The 25,589-nt window shown below is 43.9% G+C and overlaps 1 protein-coding gene and 1 pseudogene across 4 annotated transcripts in view; one reads left to right on the top strand and one right to left on the bottom strand.

The window, feature by feature from the left end:
• Nucleotides 1-25,589, bottom strand: part of GLIS1 (GLIS family zinc finger 1) — a 211,144-nt gene that overhangs the window by 41,845 nt on the left and 143,710 nt on the right. The window lies entirely within an intron of this gene.
• Nucleotides 22,379-22,494, top strand: LOC118605067 (annotated as a pseudogene).

Genomic DNA, 25,589 nt, shown 5'->3' on the forward strand with positions numbered 1-25,589 from the left:
GATGGAACAACCTAGATATCACGCAGTGCAAGAACAGATGAGTACACTGGACCACAATCTGCACGAGGGGCTGTAATACTGCTGTGGAAAACAATGGCTATGATGCTAGATGGAATCACGGAAAATTTCTTAGCCATAATCTAAATTTATCAATGCTAATTATCATCAATAATGCTCTCCACAATCCCATTGGGAACTTGAGTCACAGAGAGGTGAACACCTCACCCGAGATGAAGTCTGGACTGCATTTAAGACCCTTTTCACTCTAAAATCCTGGCAATAAATTTGAAGTCACTCCTTGTCGAGCTATGTCCCTGACATTGTACTCAGCACTATGTCACACAGGGAACAGGCCCAAAGAAAACTTTCTACCCTGGTGGTTTGGAGTCATCTGCTCTCTTTGGTTTTGCAAAATTTCTAGCATATGATTATGTCCCAGTTATACAAAGAAATTCAAAGCACCCGCCACTCAGGGTGGCAGTGAGACCTGGGGACATTATGAGGCAGTGCTTTGGGAACTGTGGGGGCCCACCTACACTCAGCACCCTGTTGTCTAGGACAGAGACCCCTCTCAGATGGTGGGGGACACCCAGGTAGAGGAGGGGGAGTCCCTCCACTGACACCCAAGCCTCAGGTCACTTTCTCCTTCTGGTCTCACATTCTCATCTGTCAAATGGAGTGACAATGTACTCAGTGGTCTCCCTGGGTGCCGGGAGGATGCCAGGTCAAACAGTCACCCTACCACACTGCAGGCAGCTCAGAGCCTGAGGAACTAATATGAAACCTCACGAAGGTTTCATTTCTCGAGGACTCCTAGGGCCTCTTCCATTTGCGAGCTCTGCAGTGTAGCCTGTTCCAGCTCTTCTTCCCTCTGCCTGCAGAATCAAGTCCCGCTCCTGGCCTGACATTCAGTCCCCATATCATGACCCAAGCTCCACTTCCTTCTGCTCTGCCTCACCATCCCACGCCATTCCCCATTCCCACTGCTTTCCTTGGATGTGCTGGGTGATCTTCTGCTTCCTGGTCCCTCTGCCTAGAATGTCTTGTAGCACCTGTGCTCTCTTCTCCACTCCAGGCCCTGCTCGCTCTCATATCCTCCCAGGAATATTCTCAGATGCCCCTCAACTTGAGAAAGAGGGAGGGGGGCTATAGCCGTCTGGGTTTAAATCACAGCCTGAGCTAGACTGGAAGGCTTATCTCTCCCAGCTGGTGTGAGCTCTACTCCAACACCCTTACACCCAACACACACACGCACATCCAACATCCCACCCCACACCCAAACCCAATGCCAACAACATTCCCACACCAAATACACATAAACATACAGAACAGATTCTCCAAACACATGCATACCCAACATATACACATAACCAACACCCAATGCAACACCACACACGTACATTGTACATGTAACACATACCCAAACACCCAATCACACTCTCAAACTACTCTCCTCAGATATAAGCACATACCACGTGCCTCTCACCACCAAATTTAAACTCAGATTTCAACATATACATAAACATACATTCACTCAACCCAACCACACACACATATATGTATTTATTGTAAGAATGTGTCTGAGAGTATGTTATGGAAGGATGTATGGGGAGTGGGGGTGTTCACTAGGTGTTGGAGGTATGTCTGGGTATCATGTCGGGGGTACCTGGGTATACTTTGGGTGTTGATGTGTACAGTGGTCCATGGGGTGTGCAGTGGGTATAAGTCTATCTCTAATATGTATTCCCTAACCACATACCTAATATATATGTACCAACTGCATAAACACCCATACCCCGCATCAAACCCCACACATACCCCAGTCACAATCCCAGGCATATACCCTGCAACCATACACATTCCGATCACACTGCAAACAACTCACATATACACTCACACAGATCTAATTACATAAACACACACACTCACTCTTTCCTAATTCCCCCGACACTTAACTCATACCGAGGCATAGTCAACCACACACGTATATGATCTCACAGAGCCCCTGCCCATGCCCAAAGAGGCAACACCCCAGGACTCTCCCTTACCAGCTTCCCAGACCTCACCGCACACCCCAACCTTAAATTTTATGGGTGGACAGCACGTCCCCATGGGAATGGGACTAGGTGCGTCCCTGTGATCCCAAACACAGTCATGGGCCAGCTTTGGAGAGTGGGGCCCACGTGGCAGGCGGATGGACTCCCCCTACCAGATCTTCCTCCTCAGGTCCCCTGGCCACATTCCTGCCTGCTCCAGAGGTTTATTCTTCCCTTGTTCATTGATGATTAAAATACTTTTAAGCCAACCACAAAGATTGTTGTCTTTCTTTCTTTCTTTTTTTATAAAAACCAACAGATGCGTTTGGGGACCCTCTGATTTTCCTCCAGGGTGATTTACATGACCACAACCAGTTCTTGGAGAAGAAAAGCAAACATTCCCGTGGCCTAATAGGAACGTTCCCCCTCCACCATCTATCCTCTCTGCCCCTCGGCTCATTCCCAGAGATGGCTCCTCGGGCCCCCCCACCCCCCACTCCATCCTGCCTAAAGGCCAAGAGGCAGGCGGAGGGTCTGGCTAGACTATGGCTGCAGTCCCATGTCAGACTATATCTAGGAGAGTTTTTCTATTTTTATTTTTATAATCAGCCCTGGAGGAGGGAGTTGGGCACGCAGAGACAAACTACCTCAGCAACAGAAAAGGAGATCCTCATTCGATCAGCCATTTTAAACATTTAACAATCCTGAGCAGGGGGTAGGTACTAGTGTTATCTCCATTTTATATACAAGGAAACTGAGCTTAGAGGTAATAAGCATATTGTTCCAGTCCTCAACTGATGACGGTCCCAACCAAGTCGACACAGACGTGATGTTTGAGCCGATTCCACAGCCCGAGCAGGGGGACCACTGACCTTCTCTGCCTTTCTTCTCTGCTTTCTTCCCCCCTGCCCGGCTGGTCTACCCTGGCTGGTCTGGCAGCTGCAGCCAACCCCACCCTGGGAAGCCTTGGTGAACACGGATTGTGCTTTAGATCCTAGGGTACACCGGAAAGCACAGCCAGGCCTGGAGGGACTTGTGGTATTACCTCGCTCCCCTAGGATAAGGATTCACTCCATGCCCTCCTGCCAGAGACCATTCCCCTTGGTTTACACACCTACTGAGATGGTGCCCCCACCCGAGTCAGCCTTTTCCTATCCATCCACCACCTCTCCATCCAACCGTGATCTATTCATCCACATGCTCACCCATCCATCATCCATCCAATGTGAAGTGCCGGGCACCATTCCAGCTGCTGGTGTCCCACTTGGCTAACAAGACACCGATGGCCTCTGCTCCTGTGCAGCTCACGTGCAGGAAGTAACACAGATATTAACCAAGCAAGCGAATAAACACGATACCATCAGACCATGTCAGCGCTCTAGGAGAAAGCACCTGGTCTTGTGGCGTGACAGGAGCACTGCAGTGGGGACAGAGTGGCCAGGGGAAGCCTCTCTGAAGAGGTGGCATTTGAGCTGAGATCTCAGGGATGACAATCTCCTTTTGTCAGATGAGGAAACTGAGGCATGAAGAGGCAGAACAGTCATCTGAAGTCACATGGTGAGTGGGACTTGAAACCAAGCCTTTTCCTTGAAGTATCCAAAGGACCCCACCAACCTCAGCGCAGCCCTGTTGGGTAACTGAGGCAGCAGCAGGCGGCATGTGCCAGGCTGTTTACAGAGCTTGTAACAGTAGAAAACCAAAGCTGAGAAAGGAGCAGTGACCTGCCCAAGATCACAAGCAAATCTAAGGAGGAGCTTGACTCAAGTCTGGCACCACAAGACTAGACGCAGGTCTGGCACCACAAGACTAAACAGAACTAAACATCTCATTAGTTCAGTCACATTTCCTCTTCTGATGCCGATTTGGACTCACATTTGAGCCTGCTGGCGACAAGGACACTGGGCAAAAGTTGTGGGTAGGGATGTATCACATCAGGAAGGCAGTGAAATAGGCCCCACCAATCCTGACCTGTCATCAGACCCCAGGAGCCAGCTCTAAGAAGCTGGGGACACTTTCCTGAGAGCCTCAGGGGGCTCAGGAAGGGTCTCCATCCCAACAACCTTTCTGATCTTGCTGAAGCCACCACTGAGGGACACTTTGTCATCTTCCTCGGCTCCATCAGAACCTATGAGGCTTGAAGAAAACATTTTCTGGGTGCAGAACTGAAAAAGCCTCACAAGGAGGGCAGGGGACCTGGGGATCTGAGAGGGACTGGCAGCTTCCAGGGCCATGAAGCTAGCTCTCTGGGACGACTTAAGTGCTGCCCACCAATGGCTTCTCCAGGCTCGGCAACATGCAGGACTGGCATGTTCCAAAAAGTTCTACAGGGATCACATCCAAAGACTGGCCGCCCCTCTTCCCTGCAGAGGTGACTAGGTCACTCCCTTCTCTACAAAGCAGTGTGTTGCAATAAGATGGTCTCCTGGGCCACACTGATCCTGTAAATTCTCCACCTCAGACCTTGGCTGTGGCTCTGAAGGCTACTCAAGGAGATGCGACACTACTACCCTGGCTACAGCCCAGAACAGGGACTGAAGAGGACCAGAAGAGGCTGTGCAGGTGAGTGTGTGCATGCAGGCATATTGTGAGCATAGTGTGTGTATGTGGGATTGTGCCTATGCTCTCAGGCTCCAGGAGATGCCTGAGAAGCAAAAGCCCTTAACCTGCTGGGCTGCTCATGCTCAACTCTGAACCAGGTCCACTGGGAAGCAGTCAAAATGAGGAGAAGAATCCATTTCCAGGTTGGGGAGGAGAGGACCAAGCTGCAGACCACGCTCATCCACCACCTACAGCCCATGTGACCACCCTCAGAGGCAGCAGCCTAGAGCTCAGCATAGGCCAGCACCACAGCCCGGTTCACCACCCCCCCAAATTCCAGGGCGATCCCACAGACTAGGCCTGGGACTGGAAACAATGCCACATTTGTGCCTTGCTTGCTGGACACCCTGGACACTCTGTACATTCTATCATCAAGTCCCCAGGACAGCCCCAGTGTTTGGCATTATCACCAGGACCCCTATTTTATAGACGAAGAAACTGAAACACAGGGCATTATGTAACTGCCATGTTCATTCAGATACAAAGTCATAGCAATTGCAGTCACCAGCAGACTCAAGCAGTCTGGTTTATTAACAGACAAGTTTAGGAGACCAGGTCATCAGCGCTTGGTGACTGACTAGATGTAAGGGAAAGAGGAATCTGCAAAGCCTCTTGGGGTTCTGGTGGGAGTGGCAGCCAGTGCCCAAATGCACAGCAACCACGCCATGTGGCTGAGGCCAGCTGGGAAAGAACAGCCCTCTGACCCCTCCAGGTGTGCCTGGGAACAGACACACAGCAGATCGCATGGGTGTGGGGCACCATCAAGCAGCTACCATGAAATATCTTGTCACTCCAATTCCATTTCTGAATAACTCTCCTAATTCACTTCCTGTAAAATCAGACAGACTAGGTAAATATATATCTTTTTCTAAATGAAGCACGTTATAGTACCTAAATGGTTTTTATCAAGTTCTTTCCAGTCTCTTGCAAAATTTCTGATTTCTAAATAATCTCTTATCCATTCCATATGCCCCTCTGAAGTCTTTGTTAACAGAACAGCAGAAAACACATAAATAATCTTCCTTTTTGCATGAATTTATGGTTCACTCCAGTTACTGTCAATCAAATGTCCTTAGGAGAGCCCCAAATCGAAGCAGGATGGAGCCACAAATGAGATGGGGACCAGGGCTCTGGATGATGAGGGATGGGGCCAGTGGGGGCTGGCAGTGCCAGGCCCTGCATGGGCACTGCTTGTCAGGCTGGAAGGGCTCACTGTCAAACGCACATGATGTGTAAACAGTGTGATTGGGTTCAGGAAGTACAGCAGCACGGTGGGGGTGGGGGGCGGCCAGAGGGACACATTCAAAGGGACCAGTGCAGGGAGAGTAGTTTAACGACCCCTGGAGGCAGGCCTAAGGTCATGCAGTGTGCCATTCCCTGGGGTTCAGCCTCACGCTATCACTTACTATCAAAGCAATCTTTCGAGAAAAGCCTGACGATAGCATGGATCTCCAATGTCCCAATTCCTCTGCGTGCAGTCTGGGCTCAGCTGGCCATTTTAGTCTCCTATCTGCTACTCTCCACCCTAAGCCCTCTACTTTGGCTCCAGTGGTCTCCTAGTGATTCTCAGAACATGACACTCGGACCCTCACAGTGTCCCCACCTCTCTTCCTCTCTTCCTAACAAAATCCCCTTAGGCCAACCTATATGTCCACTTTGTTACTCTTCTATCTTGGGTCACCTAGAACCCGTCACAGTGTCCTATGGCTTGAAGGTAAAGAGAGCAGTCCTGGACTCGACTGTGTCATCCAGAAACCAAAAAGCAGGAGACACACAAAGCCCAGGCTGATGAAGCAGAGATGAAGCAGGTTTACTGTAGCAGAGAGGAAAATCAGACCCAGAACTAGAAGGGCCTGGCACATTTGATAGGTCCTAAGACCCTGGGGCTTCTTAGAAACAGTCACTCATAATGTAGCAGGCTCTGGTGGCCTCTGTCATTTTATATAAGAAGTCTTTTCAGGCTTCTCTAAAATGCCCTGGCTTCTCTGAGGACAGAGACTGAGTCTTTCTTGGTTGTGCCTACCCACTCAGAGCCCAACCTGGCACAGAGTGGACAGTCACTGGGGCCTGCTGACTGAAGAAAGGGCCTCAAGGTCCCAGAGTTCACAAGGTCATAACCTTACCTTGTCATGTGTTCAATCCCAGAACTGGCCCAGGACTTCAGACTCCATGAGTTAGAAGGGCTCTGGGTACTCGCCTTCACCTTGGTCCTCTCCCTTGACTGCTTATCAATCCTTAAGTCCCAGTGGCTGTCCTTCTGAACATCCCTCCATCTGCTCAGCCCCTGTCCTAACTCTGCCATGCCACTTCAGGTTGGGATGATGACCGGCAGGCTCCCAATGGTATTCACCCATCTGCCTGCCTCTCCCATCCATTTTCTTACTGTGTGGCTCCCTTGTCAAGCCTGACCACCTTAATGTGGCCTGGTCCCAAGCCCCCTATGAGTCTCTTCTTTTGCTTATCTATCTTCCCATGATATGCCCAGCTCCAGCCCATTTCAGCCCCCCACAGCCGGCCACCCTGACAGGCACGTGAGAGTGCTCTGTCTCTATCACACACACACATAAACACACACAAACTCACACACACAAGCACTGTGCCCACCATTCCCTCTCCTGGAACAGCTTTCTTCCCTTATCCATCAAGGTCTAACTCAAGTGATCCCTCCTCTGGGGAGCCCTCCCTGACTTCCCAGGCTGGGTTAGGGGCCCCTCTATATTCTCAATGCTGTATTCTTGGATCTAGATACAAAGCAGTATAAAAATTTTTTAACTGGACTTCGCAGCAGACAGGGACCACCTCCTTGATGGATGTACAAAAAATATAACCGAAAGTCAGAGAAACTCACAGCTCACCAGAAAAGGCAGACACACAAAAGCTAGCTCTGCTGAGTACCTAGGGCAGTGGCTGTGTGCCAGCACTTGGGTAGTAGGAGGACCCAGAGGTCACCAGGCTCACTCCTGTCTAGTGATTAAATCCCTTCACAGCATACAGCCTGCTCCCCACCTCAGTGATAGGAGTTCACTCTCTTCCTGTGGGACAGAGTTTCCACTGACAGATGGTTCTGATTGGCAGAAACCTGTCCACATGCTGACCTGATGTCAGCTTCCCTTCAACATCCACCAGTTAACACCCTACCTCACACTGAGGGCAGAAGTTGCAGTGAGGAGGGCTGGGTGGGCCATAGGGAAGACTAGAGACAGGGTCCGGGCTTGTCTGTTTGGCCTGAGGGCACATCAACATAACTGGCTTTACCACTGACTGAAGCAAATTGTTGAGGGCCTGCTATGAGTCTAGTACTGCAGTGGTCATGCACACAGAAGGCGCTTTAAGAAGGCCTCAACCACAGCCTGTTCAGTAGACTGCTCAGAAATAGCCCATGGTATGAGTGGTGATGAGTCTGTGGTCTGACTTCAGGGTAGAGCACCCGCATAGCCTACTCTGCAGCCACACCAGGCCTTGCTGCCCCAAGTTCTGTAGCCAATATATTACACTCCATTGCCTGTCCCTGCCAGGCAGCAGGCAGAGTACCAGAGAAGAGGCCAGCTCTCTACTGGATCTTTGTACTTTTCAGGAACTCTAACGTCCACACCATTACTGAGTAGCTACTATGTGCCAGGAACTGTGATGGGTATCTACAGCCATTACTAGTTTGTTTGATTCCCACAAAGCAGAGTGTCTGCTACTCTTCCCAAGTCACATTCTGCCACACTAGTCAAGCTATAGATGAAGAAATTTAGGCTCAGAGAGGCTAAACCACTTGCCCAAGGTCATACAGCAAGTAATAGAGAACCAGGATTGAAACCAGGACCCCCTTTCCAATAATCTCCTAGGGTCACTTTAATAAACAGCTAGGCCATGGGGGCCCCAGACCTTTCAGGTAAGTTGAGCGGCAGAGCAGTTAAGAATATACTGCATTTATAAATGGTGCAACGACTTTACAAGCCTCCAGCTATAATTTCATCATAGCCCAGACCCTTGGAAAGTCTGCATAATCCTGGAAGGCGCTGGGTTTCAGCTAAAAGACGACTGTGAATGCTAATTGGATCCTCGACCTACACTGTAAATCATCCCAAAGTGTGGGCACCTAAATGCAATCTTTTTTCAAACAGGCACTGTATGTCTTTACATTACTGTTGGCCAACCAGGCCCTTAAATAGTTTCTGTGTGACCAAGTTCATAAATCTGCCCTCGCTCCATGGCTGGCAAATGCTGCCAGAGAGGAGACCATGCTCCCAAGGTAAACAGTTGGCTGGCAGCTGCCTCTTGGCCAGCCAAGAACTGGAGCAATGGGCCTGGGGTGGGACCTGGCCCACACTGGGGAAGCCTCAGAACGTGCTGGGCTTGGCAGAGGCCAAAGGGAGCCAGTGGCCCCAGCAGTCCACAGTGTGGGGCCAAAGGAGCTCAGGCCCACAGGAGCCAGAGAGCTCTGGTTGTATGGAACACGCCAACAAATGGAGTAGTTCCAGAGGCCTGCCAGGGAAACTGGAGGGAGCTTACCCTCACCATGAACCTATCTATAGCATGAGTATCACTCCACATTCCTGGGGGGCTGGCTCCACGTTCCCCATTTTGGAGACATGGTAACTAAGTTTCACAGAGGTTATGTCATTTGTCCACAGAGCCAGCAAGTAGAGAAGCCACAGTCTGGATCCAGGGCTGCCTAGTTCCAAAGTCTTTTCCCATGCCATTCATGAAGAGAGGACCTAGACAAATATGATACAGAGATCATATTTGTCAAACCAAAAATCTGTCCACCAAGAATGACAAGTACTAGCACGGTTATGAAGACAATGTGACAGAGCATTTGAATGTGGGATGATGTCAGAACACAATACTGAGGGAAGGAGCGAGCTTCCCAGATGAACAAGCAGAGGTTTATGAAAATGCTATAGCTGCAGTTTCTGCACAATGCAGTAGACAAGACCATTGTTCAGTCCTGTATTTGTCATCTGCTGAACACTTGTGGTGTGCCAGGCCCTGACCAGGTGACAAAGAGCCAAGAAGAATCAGTGTCTCCCTTCAAGGAGCTTGGCCACTCAAGGAGCTAAGTGGTGAACAGAAAACAGGGCTCAAAGAATTCTACTGCACACAGAGGTAGAACACAGAAGGAACCTGGGGACATAAGAGAAATGTAACCTACCAAGGAAACAATTAAGGCCATACCTCCATGGTGACTCACAATGTATGAAAACACAGTTCAGCACCCATAGCTCATCCCTCTGCTCCTAAGAGATCAGCGGGCTGGAATTCCCGCAGCCAGCACCCCAAACCACAAGCTGAACTCGCTCAAGATCACCTAGCAAGAACCTGTCGGAGCCACGACCTTACCCTTTTCTCCTGAGTCTCAGTCTAGCACTCCCTATTGTACCACGTTGCCCCTCAACCAAGCGGCAGGTCCACACCCCACTCCCTTAGAGCCTGATATACCCACAGGTATTCCCATTTCCTCCTCCGACAACAACAAGATAACAGTAATGAGCATGATAACTGTGATGCAGATCCTTAACCACTTGAAACTTCAGTTCTTTTTTTGTAAAGTGTAAGTGATGACAGAACCAGATCTATTGGAGGATTAAATGAAATATTGCATGTAAAGTATTCAGCACTGTGAAATATCAACAACATATGGCAATTATTCTTAAAATAACACTTTTATGGCACTTTGCCCTATATTATTTCCTAAGATTCTTACAACTTGTGGGGCAGTTGTTATTATTACTGTTATTATTATTGGTGACCATTTTACAGATGAGGAAACTGAGATTTTGCTTTTGTGCCCTTCTGCGGCAGAATGGCCAGACTGTGCTTAAAACATAGTTTTTTTGCTGAGTTGCTTATATCCTTGAAGGTCTGTTAGAATCTCAGAGACTAAGGGAGAAACAAAAGCAGGAAACCATAAGTGAAAACTAGACTGGCAAGGGCATGGAGGGGTTGCCCTGAAGCAGGTGTTGTGAACAGGGCTGCAGCAAGGCATGGGGGCTGGACCTTCAACATTCAGACTGAGCTGGGGACCTGGCTGGGGTTTAGGGTGACCTAGTTCTGAATGTCTCCTGGTTTCTGGCATAAGCAAATGCTAATCCTCCAGAAAGGAAAGCATGTTTAACTCCAGCCTCTAGTATGCCCAGAGACAAAGATTGACCACATGACCTCACACTGAAAATTACTCAGCACACAAAGAAACAAGCAGAGGGAGAACCTGAAGAAAGAAAGAAAGAAAGAAAGAAAGAAAGAAAGAAAGAAAGAAAGAAAGAAAGAAAGAAAGAAAGAAAGAAAGACCATAAAAATCAGATGCTCGCCTTTCAAGTATTTCAAATTTTAAAGTTATCAGACTTAGAATATAAACTAATATGGATGGGTGAAATGTTTAAAGAAATAAAGGATGTAATCACAAAGTATGAACAAGTAACAAAAGACTGTCAAAAACAACCAGTGAAATCTGAAAATGACCAAAAAGAATTTCTAGAAATTAAAAATATAATTGCTGAAATAAATTTTTAAAAACCAAAATGGGTGCAACAGCAGATTAGACATAGCTGGATTGGAAGAGATGAAGAAATTTCACAGAATTCAGATCAGAGACAAGCAGCTAGAATATAAGAGATATGGAGGCCAGAATAAAAAGGCATAATATGCCTTTAACCATAGCCCGAAAAGCAACAAAGAAAGAATGGAAAAGAAGCAATATTTGAAGAGAATTTTCAAATATTCTGCAAGGAGAAAAAAAGATATAAAAGAAATCCACAGCTACTCCCAGAGCAGTGAAAATTCAGAACACCAAAGTAAAAGATCTTAAAAGCAATAGAGAGAAAACATAGATAACTCAAAAGAATGACTTTTATATCAGCAGGTTTCTCTACAACAAAGTGGAAATGGAACCCAGAAGTAATGGAATAATATTTTCAAAGTGCTGACAGGAGATAACTCTCAACCTAGAGGTGGTATTCCAAAACGTATCTTTCAAAATGAAGGCAAAAGAAAAGACATTTTTAGATAAATAAATGAGAGAGAGAGAGAAAAAGAGAAAGAGAGAATGACTTGGTCAAGGAACTTCTAAATGAAAATTATCCCAGAAGGAAGGTCTAAAAGGGACAAAAATTAATGAAGGGCAAATAAATTTATAAATATATAAATATGCAGATAGATCTAAACAAACATTGTCTTATAAAATGATAATGCTCTCTAATTTATGGAGTTGAAATAAGGATAGAACTAGAATACTACACAACAGTAGGATATAAGTTTGGATGGAATAATTAGAGACAACCTTCTAAGGGTCTTGAATTGCTGAGAAAGGGGTTCAGGTATTAACTTTAGGCTTCTTTAGGTTAAGTATGCATGATAAAAATTCAAAGGTAATAACTTAAAGAAAAAAATTAGAGTGTATGACTTCTAAACCAGCAGAGGAGGGGAAAGTAATGAGGAAAACAAACAAACAAAAACCTTCTCTTAATCAATCAAAAAAGCAAAATAAAACACAACAAATAACAACAACAAAAAAACTAACCCAAAGTAAACAAACAAACAAACAAAAGTACAGGAAAAGCAAAAGTAGAAAGCAAAATGTAAGCTATTGGAAACATGTCTGAATACAGTATAATCAGAATAATTAAAAATGGACTTAACTCTAATTAAAAGAGATCTCACCATAATGAACTAAAGAAACAAAACAAATAACACCTCCCACTAATTGCTAATTACAATAAACACACCTAAAGCATAAGGACATGAAAAAATTGAAAATTAAAGACCAGAATGAGGTATATCATGCAAATGCTATTTCAAACAAAGGTGGCATAGCCATATTTATACTAGGTAAAGTAGAATTTAAACCAAAACAATAATTAGGAATAAAGTTATCAAATGATAAAAGTTGTAAACTTCTTGGAACCTAATGATGTTGCAAATATTGATGTAAATGCAAAGCCTACCATGTTAGTGGGAGATTTAGACACCCTTGTCTCAATTATTAGTGGATCCAACAAAGAAAAAAATCAATAAAGCTACAAAAATTTTGAATAATACAAGTCTTTTGATCTATTGAACAAAAAGAGTGTACGCATTCTTCTCAGGCACATATGGAACATTTATAAAAAACTGCTTTATACAGTTATAATGGCTGATATATAAATAAATGTTCTTCAATTACAGTAAAATTAAATTAGAAGTTAATAACAAAAAGGGAAAACATTTCCCTATGTTTGGAAAATTAAAGAATCATTGGGTCAATCAAAGCATCATAATGGATATTTAAAATACTTACTTAGAATTGAACAATATGCTACCACTACACATAAAAAATTCTGAGATTCAGTAAAAGCAGCATTAAAAGAAAAATTTATTTTGCAAATGATTATACCAGAAAAAGAAAAACTCTAAAAATTAACATGCTAAGTGACCCATTTTAGAAATTAGAAAAGGGACAAAAAATAAACTAAAAATATTAAAGGGAGAGGATAATAAATATAAAAGGAGAAATTAATGAAGTACAAAACAAAGATACAATAGAGAGAACCAACAAAGCCAAGAATTAGTTCTTGAAAAGACTAATAAAAGAAAAATCTTCCAGTGAATTAAATTAAGAAAAAAAGAGTAATATTGGGGCTGAAAAGGCAGATATAACTACAGATCTAGCAAAAATTTTAAAAATTAAAGAGAACACTATGACCATTTTATGCCATTAAATTTGAAAACATGAACAAAATGGACGAATTCCTAGGGGAGGGGAAACTGACTTCAGAAGATGTAGGAAGCCTTAATAGTTCTATGCCAATTAAGGTAATTGGAACACTAGCTTAAAATCTTTCCACAAAGATAACACTAGGCCCAGTTAGCTTTACAGGCAAGTTTTACCAAATATTTAAAGAAACATGACATTCTAATCTTATACAAACCCTTCAAGGAACAGAAAAAAGAGAAATATGCCCCCACTCAGTAATGCCCAGATACCAAAATCAAATGAGCAAAGTATGTGAAAGGAGAACTTTAGACAAATATACTCATGAAAATACTGAATTTAGTGATGTAAAGAAAAGATAACACACTATAACCAAGTTGGGTAGATCATAAGAATGTAAGAAGGATTTAACATCATAAATATCTATAAATTTAACTTACCATATTTACAAATAGAAGTAGTTAAACTATATACAATAATCTCAATAGATTCAGAAAGACCATTTGATAAAATTCAATGCTCATATACTCTAAAATTCTTAGCAAATTAGGAATATAAAGAAATGTCTTGAACGAGACGAGAATGTCCCCATTCACCACTTCTTTTTAACATCGAACTAGAAAGTCCTAGCTAATGCAGTAAGACAAGAAAAGGAAATAAAAGGAATACAGATTTAAAAGAAAGAAATAAAACTGTCTTTTTTTCACAGGTGACATGATTGTCTATGTAGAAAATCCAAAAGAATAAACAAAAAAATTACTAGGACTACTAAGCAATTATAGCAAGTTTGCAGGATACGGGGTTTATATACAAGTCAATTTATTTCCTATATGCCAGCAATGAAAAAATGGAATTTAAATTAAAAACACAATACTATTTACATTAACGCTCCTCCAAAATGAAATAGGTATAACAAAATATGTACAAGATGTACATGAGGAAAGCTACAAAGTTGTAATGAAAAAAATCAAAGGAGAACTAAATAAATGGAGATAGTCCATATTTATGGACAGGAAGACTCAATATTGCCAAGAAGCCAGTTCTTTCCAACTTAATCTATACATTTAACACAACCCCAATCCAAACCCTAGTAAGTTATTTGGTGGATATTGATAAACTGATTTGAAAGTTTATATGAAGAGGCAAAATACTCAGAATAGCCAACACAATACTGAAGAAGGACAAAGTTGGAGGACTGACACTATCTGACCTCAAGACTTACTAAAAAGGTACAGTAATGAACAGTGCGGTACTGGCAAACAATCGGCAAATAGATCAATGAAACAAAATAGAGAGCCCAGAAATGGATCACTGAAAATATAACCAACTGATTTTTGATAAAGGAAAAAAGGTAATGTGACAGAAAAAAGATAGTCTTTTCAAAAACTGGTGCTAGAACAACTGGACATCCACATGCAAAAAAAAAAAAAAAATCTAGACACAGAACTTACATCCTACACAAAAATTAACTCTAAATGGATCATACACCTAAATATAAAATGCAATTATAGAATTCCTAGAATACGACAGGAGAAAATTCTGGTCACTTTGAGTTTGGTAATGATTTTTTAGATACAACACCAAAAGCATGATTAATGAAAGAAATAATTGATAAATTGGGCTTCATTAAAATTAAAAATTTCTACTCTGTGAAAGACACTGTCAAAAGAATGAGAAAATGAGCCACAGGCTGGGAGAAAATATTTGCAAAAATATTTTCAAAATATCTGATAAAGAAATAGTATCCAAAATATACAAAGAACTCTTAAAACTCAACAATAAGAAAATAAATGACCTGATTTAAAAACCGGGCAAAAGATCTGAACAGACACCTCACCAAAGAAGATATACAGATGGCAAATAAGCATATGTAAAGATGCTCCACATCATATGTCATTAGGAAATTGCAAGTTAAAACAATAATGAGATACCACTACATATCTATTAGAATGGCTAAAATCCCAAACACTGACAACACCAAATGCTGGTGAGGATGTGAAGCAACAGGAAATTTCATTTATTGCTGATGGGAATGCAAAATGGTACATGTGGTTATTTTGGAAGACAGTTTGTTAGTTTCTTACAAAACTAAACATCCTCTTACCATTCAGTCCAGAAATTGTGCTCTTTGGAACTTACCCAAGTGAGCTGGAAACTTATGTCCACACAAAAACCTGCACATGGATATCTGTAGAAAATTTACTCATAATTGCCAAAACTTGGAAGCAACCAAGATGTTCCTCAATAGATAAGGGGTAAATAAAATTTACCCTGGTACTTGAAGACAATGAAATATTATTCAATTCTCAAAAGAAATGAGCTATTAAGCCATGAAAAGACGTGGAGAAACTTTAAATGCATGTTACTAAAAGAAGCCAATATTAACAGGCTACTTACTTATTGTATGGTTCCAATTGTATGACATTCTGGAAAAGGAAAACTATGGAGATCACTGTTTGGCTGGGGTTGGGAAGAGAGGGGATGAATAGGCAGAGAACAGAGAATTTTTAGGGCAGCGAAAATATTCTGATTCATGTCAGTATACATTTCTCAACCTCACGATGAACAATACCAAGAGGAAACCCTAGTGTAAACTATGTGCTTTGAGTAATAATGATGTGTCGATACAAGCTCTCTGGTTGTCATAAATGCACCACTCTTGCTCAGAATGCTGATAGTAGGTGAGGCTGTGTATTTGGGGGCAGAGGATCTATGGGAACTCTGTATGTTTTTTTGTGAACCCGGTGTAAATGTCTGTGAACCTAAAACTGCTCTAAAAAATAAAACCTATTTAAAAAAAAAAAAAAAGAAAGAAATGCCTTTCGACTGATAGAAGGTAGCTACAGAAATCCTACAGGAAGCATTATACTTATAGTAAAATGTTAGAAGAATTTAAAATCGGCAGCAAGGCAAGGATGTCCACTATCATTGTCTCTTTTAAGGAAATAAAAGAAAAAGTATAAAGACTGTAAAGAAAGAAATAAAACAATCATTATGTATGTCTATGAGTCTATATAGAAATCTCAAGACTCTACATAAAAATAATAGAAATAATAAGAATTTGTCAGGACGACTAACTATAAGATAAACATACAAAAATCAATTGTATTTCTATTGACCACTAGTAAACAAAAAAATATAATTCAAAAAGAGATATACTTTGTGTTAGCAACAAAAAAACAAAAAAAAAATCTATGAATAAATATTTAAAAGAAATTATGCAATACATGTATGGAACAACATGTGATATCTCGCAGAAAATCACTGACAAAGACCATCTTTATAGACAAGTAGAATTAATATCATGAAAAGGTTCATTTCCCTTAGTTGATCTATAGAGTAAATGGAATTCCAATCAAAATCTCAACAGTTTTTCATTAACAATATACAGCTGAATCTAAGATATATATGGAAGAGTAAAGTCCCAAGAGTAGCCAAGGAACACCTAAAAATGGCTGGGGTAGGAGTAGGGTAATAGTCTTTCCTATTAGATATTAGCGAAGACGTACAAAACCATGGTAATCACAACAGTGTGATAAGGCACAAGGGCAGGAAAGTCGACTAATGGAACAGAATCACACAGAAACAGGCTCAAATATATAAAAACTGACCGATGACAGGGTAGCACTGTAGATCACTGAAGAAAGGATGGACAAATCGAAGACTAGTTATTCTGTTGGAAAAAAATTAAATTGGGTCCCTACCTCACGCAATACTACACTCCAACTAATTCCAATGGATTAAAGTCTTAAATAAAAGTAAAACTTAAAAAACCTTAAAATAAATCCTCCCATTATGATACAAGAAGATTTATTTGTGATATCGCTGCAGAGGAGGATTTCTTATAACAGACACAAAAGGTATGAACAAGTAAAGAAAAGATTGATAAATTCAACTCCTTAAAAGTAAGACCTTCAATTCCAGAAAAGCACCATCAAGAAAGAAAAAATATGTCACGAACTGGCAAAAAATATCAAGAATTACTATAAGTCAATAAGAAAAAGACAAATAACAAATAGAAAAATGGGCAAAGGACATTAAAGACATTTCACAGAAGGGGAGACATGAATGGCCTACAAAGTATGAAAAGGTGCTCAGTCTCATTAGTAATCAGCTAAATGAAAATGGAGACCACCACCAGATACCATTTCACACCCACCAGACTAACAAAGTTATGCACGTTTTTGAGCATGTGGAACAATTTCTATCTACTGTAGGTGGAACTGTAAATTGGTATAACCATTTTTGAAAACAATCTGGCACTATCTCGTATTTCCTGAGCCAGAAATTCCATTTCTAGGCACACATTCTAGTGAAAAATCTTCCACTGGTCCAAAAAGATACTCGAAGAATGTTTATAGCATTGTGAACTAGCAGAAAACTGAAACAACTCAAATGCCCAACAAAAAAATTATTAAAGTTTAGATTTTTCACATAATGAAATTTTATACAGGAATGAAAATGAATTAATTAATAGCTACACACAATAATACAGATAAAATCTTTAAAATGTAATATTAAGTGAAAAATTTACAAAGACCACATACAGTATGATACCATTTTTTGCGGTTTTAAACTAAGCGAAACCAAACAGTACATTGTTTATGGATATATATGTGCGACGAAACCATGTTAAGAAAAGCAGAGAATGCTAAACAGAAAATGAGCAGCGGTTCCAGAAATTCATGGATGTTCATTTTGCTACGCTTTATTACTCGTATATATTTGTATGTATTCTTTGAATGTACCAAACATGATATAATTTTTAAAAATGTAAACATGAGTAAGGACGGTGGGGCTAAACAGTGCTAGTTCAAATCCTGGTGTCTCTACTTCCTAACGTGTGACCTTGGCAAGTCTCTTCTTTCTTAAGCTTTCATTTCTTTGTCTATAAAGTGGGAAGTGGCACTTCTCTCCTAGAGTACTGGGAGCCAATCCTAACTTAGCACAGTGTCTGGCATGTATTAAGCACTAAGTAAGTGGACCCAGGCCACCCCACCTCCCAATCCACTGCTCCTTCTATGATGCTGGCAGGCTAGCCTCTGCTCCCACACTTCGAGATGAGGACCTCACCCCTTTTCAGTACTAGAGAAGGTCTACCTGTTAAAAGCCCTCTCTGGTACTGAGCTGAACCTGCTTCCTAACAGTTTACTCTCTCTGAGTTTTGAGAATAGGGCAAGAATGGTGGGGAGGAGAAGCTCCCCCACACCCATGTGTACCCACTCTCTAGGGCCTAAATCCAGCCTGGCCTACTCAGTGGCCATCCTGGCCAGGAGGAGTGATGGCTTCCTCAGGTGTAGAACTCACATTCACAGATACATGTTGTATGGATAAACACAGAGACGTGCACACACAGTCACACAATCACAAACACATTCACAGGAACACACAAGATACTTTGGCCCCTGGAAACACATTAAACCACACAAAAGGGCCAACAGATACTAAGAAGCAGACATATGCATGTGCACACGTTTGCATGTATACACACACACAGTACAAGCATATATAGATAGAAACATGGCGAAAAGCACCCAGAGAGGCAAATACATACAAACATAGGCCCTCAGAGGTACTTGGGAGTTCCACAAGGCAGAGAACCAGCATCAGAGTACTTTAAGGGAGGGACGCTCATGCTTTCCTAGAAATGGACTTGATTTACCCTGAATATGTGCCTTGAAGGCAGCTGGGGATAATGCCAGAGACCACAGATCTCCCCTTGGTCGCTCAGCAAGGCTGACATCTGAGGGGCTTTTTTAGAAATGGCATAAACAGACATTCAAGGCGTAATCTCTGCTCCATTCCATGCCATACAAATTATCGCACAAATTACAAGACAATGACAATTATAGCAGCAATTGTCACAGGCCAGTTAGTTTGTGCAAACATAGACCTCGATACTTACTCTCTACACCACCCCTTGGCCTGCTCCAGGCACTCCAGACAGCAGGACGCTCTGATCTGGGAGAGGCCTCACCCACTCTAGACCATCTGCACTTCTGACCTCCACTTCTGTGGTCCTGGCTCTGAGTTCCTCAAGGTCACTCTCCTTGAGGCTCTGGTTGAGCCTCAGTTTCCCCAGATGTTACTGAACCTTTGGTCAGCTTCTGTTGCAACTTCCCTACCCATCCTGCTTTTCTTCCAGGTCCCATTTGCCTCTGTGCCTAGCACTTCACACTTTGCTGGGCATATTGCAAGGACTCAATGAATAACTGTTGAATGAATGAATGAATGAATGAATGAACCCTCTCCCTACTCTGGAAGGCACTGGTGGCAGACCCTCCTTCCTGTTCGCCCCTTGAAGACCACTTTTACACAAACCCTCTTCTCAGGGTCTGCTTCTGAGACATCCACCTACCCATACACTATTTTATAAGTGAGGAAACGGAGGCTTCAGAAAGGTAAACTTTCCTAATATCACAAAGCACAGCCTGCCCTTGGGGGTTAGTTTTCAGGAGGCAGCTTCCCCATCCCTCATCTAGAGACACTGGTGAGGTCCTGATGTCTGCTGGTCCCTAATATGGGTAAAAGAAGTAGCCCCACTTTACCCTCATGTCCAAGCCACATTCAGAGTTCCAGCTGTAGCATTAACAAGGGGCATTGTGATCCTTGCCTAGGCATGGAGTCTAGATGTGAATATACTTAAAAGGAGGAGATTGAGTTCTGCCAGGGCTTGACCACAGGCCTGCTGAAAGGGGGATGCCCACCCCACCCAAAGCTCGGGCCCCCTATCCTCTCCACAAATGGTGTAATTACTCCAGGGGCAGAGTGGGCGGCCCAGTCTGGACCTGATATCTTGTCCAGGGGCCTTCACTGGACACCCTGGCCCAGCACAGAGGACTTTTGGGCCAAGCTGGAAAACTGCTTGCAAGCGCAGTGCTCTCCAGTATCCTATATAAATCTTGAGAAAAGGGGTCATTAAATCCTGGGAAACTGTAACCAAATACACTAACTATGTACTTGCAAAAGCCTCTAGAATCAAGTCATTACCTGTTAATTAACAAGAGGGCAATAGAGATTTTAGTTAACCCCCTGGCATAATTGTGTGCATGGGCCCTCATGAGGCACAGGAAACACACACACGTCTATTTTCACACACACTCATGCCCCCCCTGCTTCAGCCTATCCTTGAGTCTCTGCAGCCCTGTGGTCAAAGCCTGAGCTTCTCCATCTGACACATAAGGTCCTGCTCACCTCTCTATCACTCTCTCCGTCACTCGATGTCTGAGCCACTCACTCACAGCTCTCACCTCCAGGCCTTTTCTTATGCTGTTCCCTTTCTTTGAGACACCCTTCCATCCTTTTGCACTTGGTTAGCCCTTACCTAGCTTCCCTCTGGAAGCCTCCCCACCCTGGATTAGATCCTCTCCTCTGGATCCCCATTTATTTTCCTCCAGGGGATTCATCACAGGGTTTTGTAACTCAGATTCTGAGTCTGTCCCTGCTCTAGACTCTAAGTATTTCCAGGACAGGACTCCTTGCTGTGTGGCCAACACTCAGCAAAAGGCAGGCACTGAGTAGGCATGTGGCAGTGAATAAATGAACACACACAAGCACAGTTGTACATGCACAGAAGCTGCTCTGAGCTGGCCCTTGCGCCAGCTCAGGGCACTGGGGACAGAGTGTAGCAGCTGCTACACAGAAGGACCTCATCAGGGCACAGCCCGCCAGCCTGCTCGCTCTTGTTGGAGACACGGGCAAGCACAGTCAGTAGGAAATGGATGAGAGTCCAAGAGGGCCCAGGGGAAGTATACAACCTGAACCACCCCTACTATGTGATCTAGTGGGTCCACTGGGAAAGGACAACTAAAATCATCACCCACACTGCCCTGGCTCTACTTGTTAGGAATGTTCTCTCCTCCAGATACCAGATTTCAGCCCTTGGTCTGTGTTTTCTCAGTGAATCTTTTGATGTTGACATTGCCATCCGTTTTATAGATGAGGAGACTAAAGCTCAGAGAAATTAAATGCTGGGATTTCAAATCCTGGCTTCCCATTGTTTCAGGATACTCTCATAAGGATTTGATATCCAGACAAAACTGACCCCAATGCACAAGCTGGGTGGCTTGCTTCCTTTCCCAGACAGTAAGAATTCTGTCAGTTCCACAAGTTGCTCTCTTTGCCTTGGCTTCTAGGAAGCTCCAGGAAAATATAGGGTTCAATCACAGTAAGTAAATGAGCTTCGGTTGTTCATGTATTTATGTTCTTTTCTCTAATCTATGATTGTTTAACTATACATAGATATTTTATTGTAAATACCTATGAATTCTTAATAGATAAAAAAATAAAATAGACTAGAACAGGAGGGAGCAGGCTAGAACATCAATGCAAAATTTTAGTTTCCTCCACCTATCCCTCTTCATAGGATAAGACTGAAGCCCAAAGGAGGGGAGGGGTGGGGCAAGGCATAGCCTGTACCTCAAGTGCTCCCAGCCTCTGCTTCTAGGCCGACTTGTCCACTTAGGTACAGCAGGCATAATACCTAGAGTCTGCCACATGGCTGATCGATCCTTAAACTATGCAGGTTTGAACTGCGTGGGTCAATTAAAAATTCCACATATGAGTGGACCCATGCAATTCAAACCCATGTTGCTCAAGGTCAACTGACCCGTTAAAATGTTTGAATTTAAAATTGAAAGGAAAAAAGAACTTTTAAGTCAAATAAAATGTTTTAACACATAATATTAATATGTTATCTTTACATAAATGCTGTCATGAAACATAATTCTTACCATTTTTTTTTATAGAAGAAGGGGCCAAAGCCAAAAGTGTCAGGGTCGTAAATGTCATGACAAGGCCCTGCTCACTTCGCCCATCTCACCAGTGAGCATGGGAGGCGCCTGCTTCCCACCTGCCCACTTCCTGGGAGCCTCGGCCTAGTCCGAACTTCCCTCTCTGACAGGATCCAAAGAGAGCGTTTCCACAAACATTCCAGGGAGAAGTGAGACCTTACCGGGCAAATCTAATTTATACTCTGCAGGATATGGTTCCATAGTGTATCAGTTAGCATGTCTGCTTTGAATGCAGAAAGTCCTGGGTTTGCACCCCAGTAGAGCCGCAGTCCATGGTCTGCAGCCATGCCACCTTGAACAAGCCCGATGTCTGATCTCAGAAACTAAGCAGGGTTAGGCCTGGTTAGTACTTGGATGGGAGACCACCTAGGAAGACCAGGTGCTGTAGACATAAATAATAATAATAAAATAATGTACACCCTGCAGTAACCACCTCAGACAGCTTTTGAAAGGCTGAAACCACCGCCTGGCTGTGGGAGGGGATACCCTGACTGATTTTGCCAACCACTTGTCAGGACAAACTTTCCTGGGTTCACAATGTGGAGACAATTAAAGAACTGGTGCTTTGAAGGCAGGAGCCAAGAACTTCCTGACAGAGGTGTTGACTGCTGGCGGCAGACCCTCTGTTCCTCAAGCCCAAGGACCACACCTCGTCTTCCCCAACCTTGTGTCGGGCTCACTGTAGGGGCAGAGCAGGGACAGAGCTGGCCCAAGAAACATCCCCCCAGGGGATAAGGGGCAATGGAACTGAAAAGAGAAGTGTGACGGGGGAATGGCCTGCTCTGGGGTTCACTGCTGACCCTGAGTGACAAGGCATCACTGCTGTCCTTATATAACTAGGGCATCACTGCTGACCCTTTGCGTGACCTTCTACTGGCCACCCTGCCTCTTCAGGTCCCAGTGGAAAGATGGGGCAATGGTTCCAAAGACATGAGGTTGACATGAGAATGATATGAGGTGAAAGACAGTGAATAGCTCCAGATAGATGAGGCAAGATTATCATTCCCACAAAACAGATAAGGAAATTGAGACCAGAACAAAGACGCAGCTTGCCCAGCCAAGGTCCTGGTGAATAAGGAATCAGTCAAGGCCTTAGACACAAGCTTGGATCCAGGAGCCCAGAGAGCAGGGTCCAGGTCTTCCCGAGGAGTGGTTCCACCTGCAGGCTGAGTTGGATTCAAGTCCTGACCCAACTCTTCCTGGCTGTGGGACCTCCCCACATTCTCTCTTCTGCCAGTGTATATGGTCATCAGCCACAGAGGCCCTCCATCCTGACCTGAATCCCTCACCCTTTCTCAGGGCTGGAGCTCCAGGCAGCTGCCCCCAAAACCCTCCCTTCCTTTGCATCCCCTAACCTGTGAGGTCGGCTATCTCTGCTTGCAGAAGCCAGGGAAGTAGGACACAAGGATGAGGATACCTGGGTTCATGATGCAGAGTCTTGATACAGCCACCCCCACCTGGTGCAAGCAGTGGAAGGATTGGTTCTTGAAAAGCTCAGATTACATGTAATTACTTTTAAGGTCCCTTGTCAGAGGTCCTCTGGGATGAGCTCAGTGAAAACAGGGAGTAATTAGCACATGCATGATTACAGAAGCTCACCCTGACACAGAAGGTATCCTGAAGCAATAGGAGGCCAGGTTTTGGAATCCCAGCACTTAACTTCTCTGAGCCTCAGTCTCCACACCCATCAAATGGGAGAGTAATGCCAATATCAAAAGATTCACTGAGAAACCACGGACAAGAGAACACATTCCTAACAAATGCCATTTCTTTCCCACACTTTAAAGTAGCTGCGTTAGGGTGGTTTAATCATTTCCCCTGCTGCATTCTTGGCTGTAATAGTCCTTTTGTTGTCAATTAATGCAATATTGTACTCTTGCTCTATCTCTGGGCCCACGGTCATAAAAACAGGGTCTGTGGAGATGGAATTAATAATAAACAGCTGCGGCAACAACAGTTAATTACTGAACATCTACTATGTGGAGAACTTGACTATAAATTTCTTTCCAAGTCCCAGAAATCACATGGGAACCTGGATGAAAACTCCTCCTTTCTAGGGCTCAGTTTCCACATTTACAAAAGGATTGAGCCAGATGGTGTCTCAGCTCTTGTCTGGGTCTGATGTTCCACGAGCTGCTGGACTCAGGGCACAAACTCTCCTTCACACTGAAATTGTAGATTAAGGAGGGAGGGAAGTCAGGGTAAGGGATGGAGTGGGAGGAGCAAACTAATGTGCTGAGCACCTACTGTACACCAGGCGCTGTGCTGGGCTCTCCAGCACACTACCTGTTTTAGCCAGACCCAGAAATGTACTGCAACTTGTGCCATCCTCACCACAGACCTTTGACTTTGTTGCAAAATCCCTTGCTTTACATGACAGGAATCCTAACTCTCAGTCTGGGCCCTTCCCAGCACACGTCATCACTTCTGCTCCACTGAGCCAGACTCTCCCCTTTTCCATTCAATCACATTCATTTAGCAAATACTTGTTGATCATATTACTCTGTACCAAGAACTGTTCCAGGCATTGGAGGTGCAGCAGGGAAATAACCCTAAAAAGATCATAATTCATGGAGCTTACATTTGAGTGGAGGGAACACATCATAGACAAACATATCAGGTAGTATAAGGAGCAAAAAGGAGTAGAAAGTGGCCAAGCGTGCTACTTTAGACAGGTAGTCAAGGAAGGCTTCCTGGAGGAGGTGGCATAGACGTCCATGAAAGCCTCTATAGGCATGAGTGAATAGAGGTGGGGCTGGGGCAAGAGCATTCTGAGCAGAGGGAATGGCCATACAAAGAGCCTGAAGTGTGAACAAACTTAGCATGTTTGAAGAACAGCTTGGAATCGGAGGCTGGAGCAGAGTGAGAGAGAGGAGTGTGGAAGAAACTGAGGTCAGAGAGGTCAGTGTGGGTTTTGCACCTATCCCCTTCCCGTCCTCCATCTCCTCCTCCTTTCCTAGGCCAGACTAGGAGTACGGAAAGATAACTATGGATGTCTGTACATTTAGGTTCAAAGGATCTTAGGAATTGTGGAGTCCAACCCTTCCATTTTACAGATGAGAAAACCGAGGCCCCAAAAGGGTCTGATGACTTTCCCAGAACAAAGTAGTTCAAGTGCAGAGCTGGGGAAGAAACTGAAGCTCTGAACCCCTGGCTCACGCTCTCTGTCAAGACTGACCAAATCAGGGTCAGGAGACTTCAGGGCTTTCAAAATCCTAATCAAAATCTTCATCACGCACATGACAAAACTGGGGACCCAAGGCCAGGTGGCTCTGTGTGCAGGAAGACAGTAAGGGGCAGGGGAAACTCAAGTGTTGGTGCATGCCTGTGTACGCCCTTGCACAACGATCCATCACCATGCTTTTCTCATGCACGTAAGGAGGTGTGATGTTTGAGACTCACTGCTGGTTAAAAGTCCCTGGAGCCTACTGGGCAATGCTTCATGTAACAGACCGCCAGGAGGGAAGGTGATTCTGACACGTGTGG

This window comes from Rousettus aegyptiacus, unplaced genomic scaffold (assembly GCF_014176215.1).
Source record: "Rousettus aegyptiacus isolate mRouAeg1 unplaced genomic scaffold, mRouAeg1.p scaffold_m13_p_1, whole genome shotgun sequence".
NCBI classification, from domain to species: domain Eukaryota; kingdom Metazoa; phylum Chordata; class Mammalia; order Chiroptera; family Pteropodidae; genus Rousettus; species Rousettus aegyptiacus.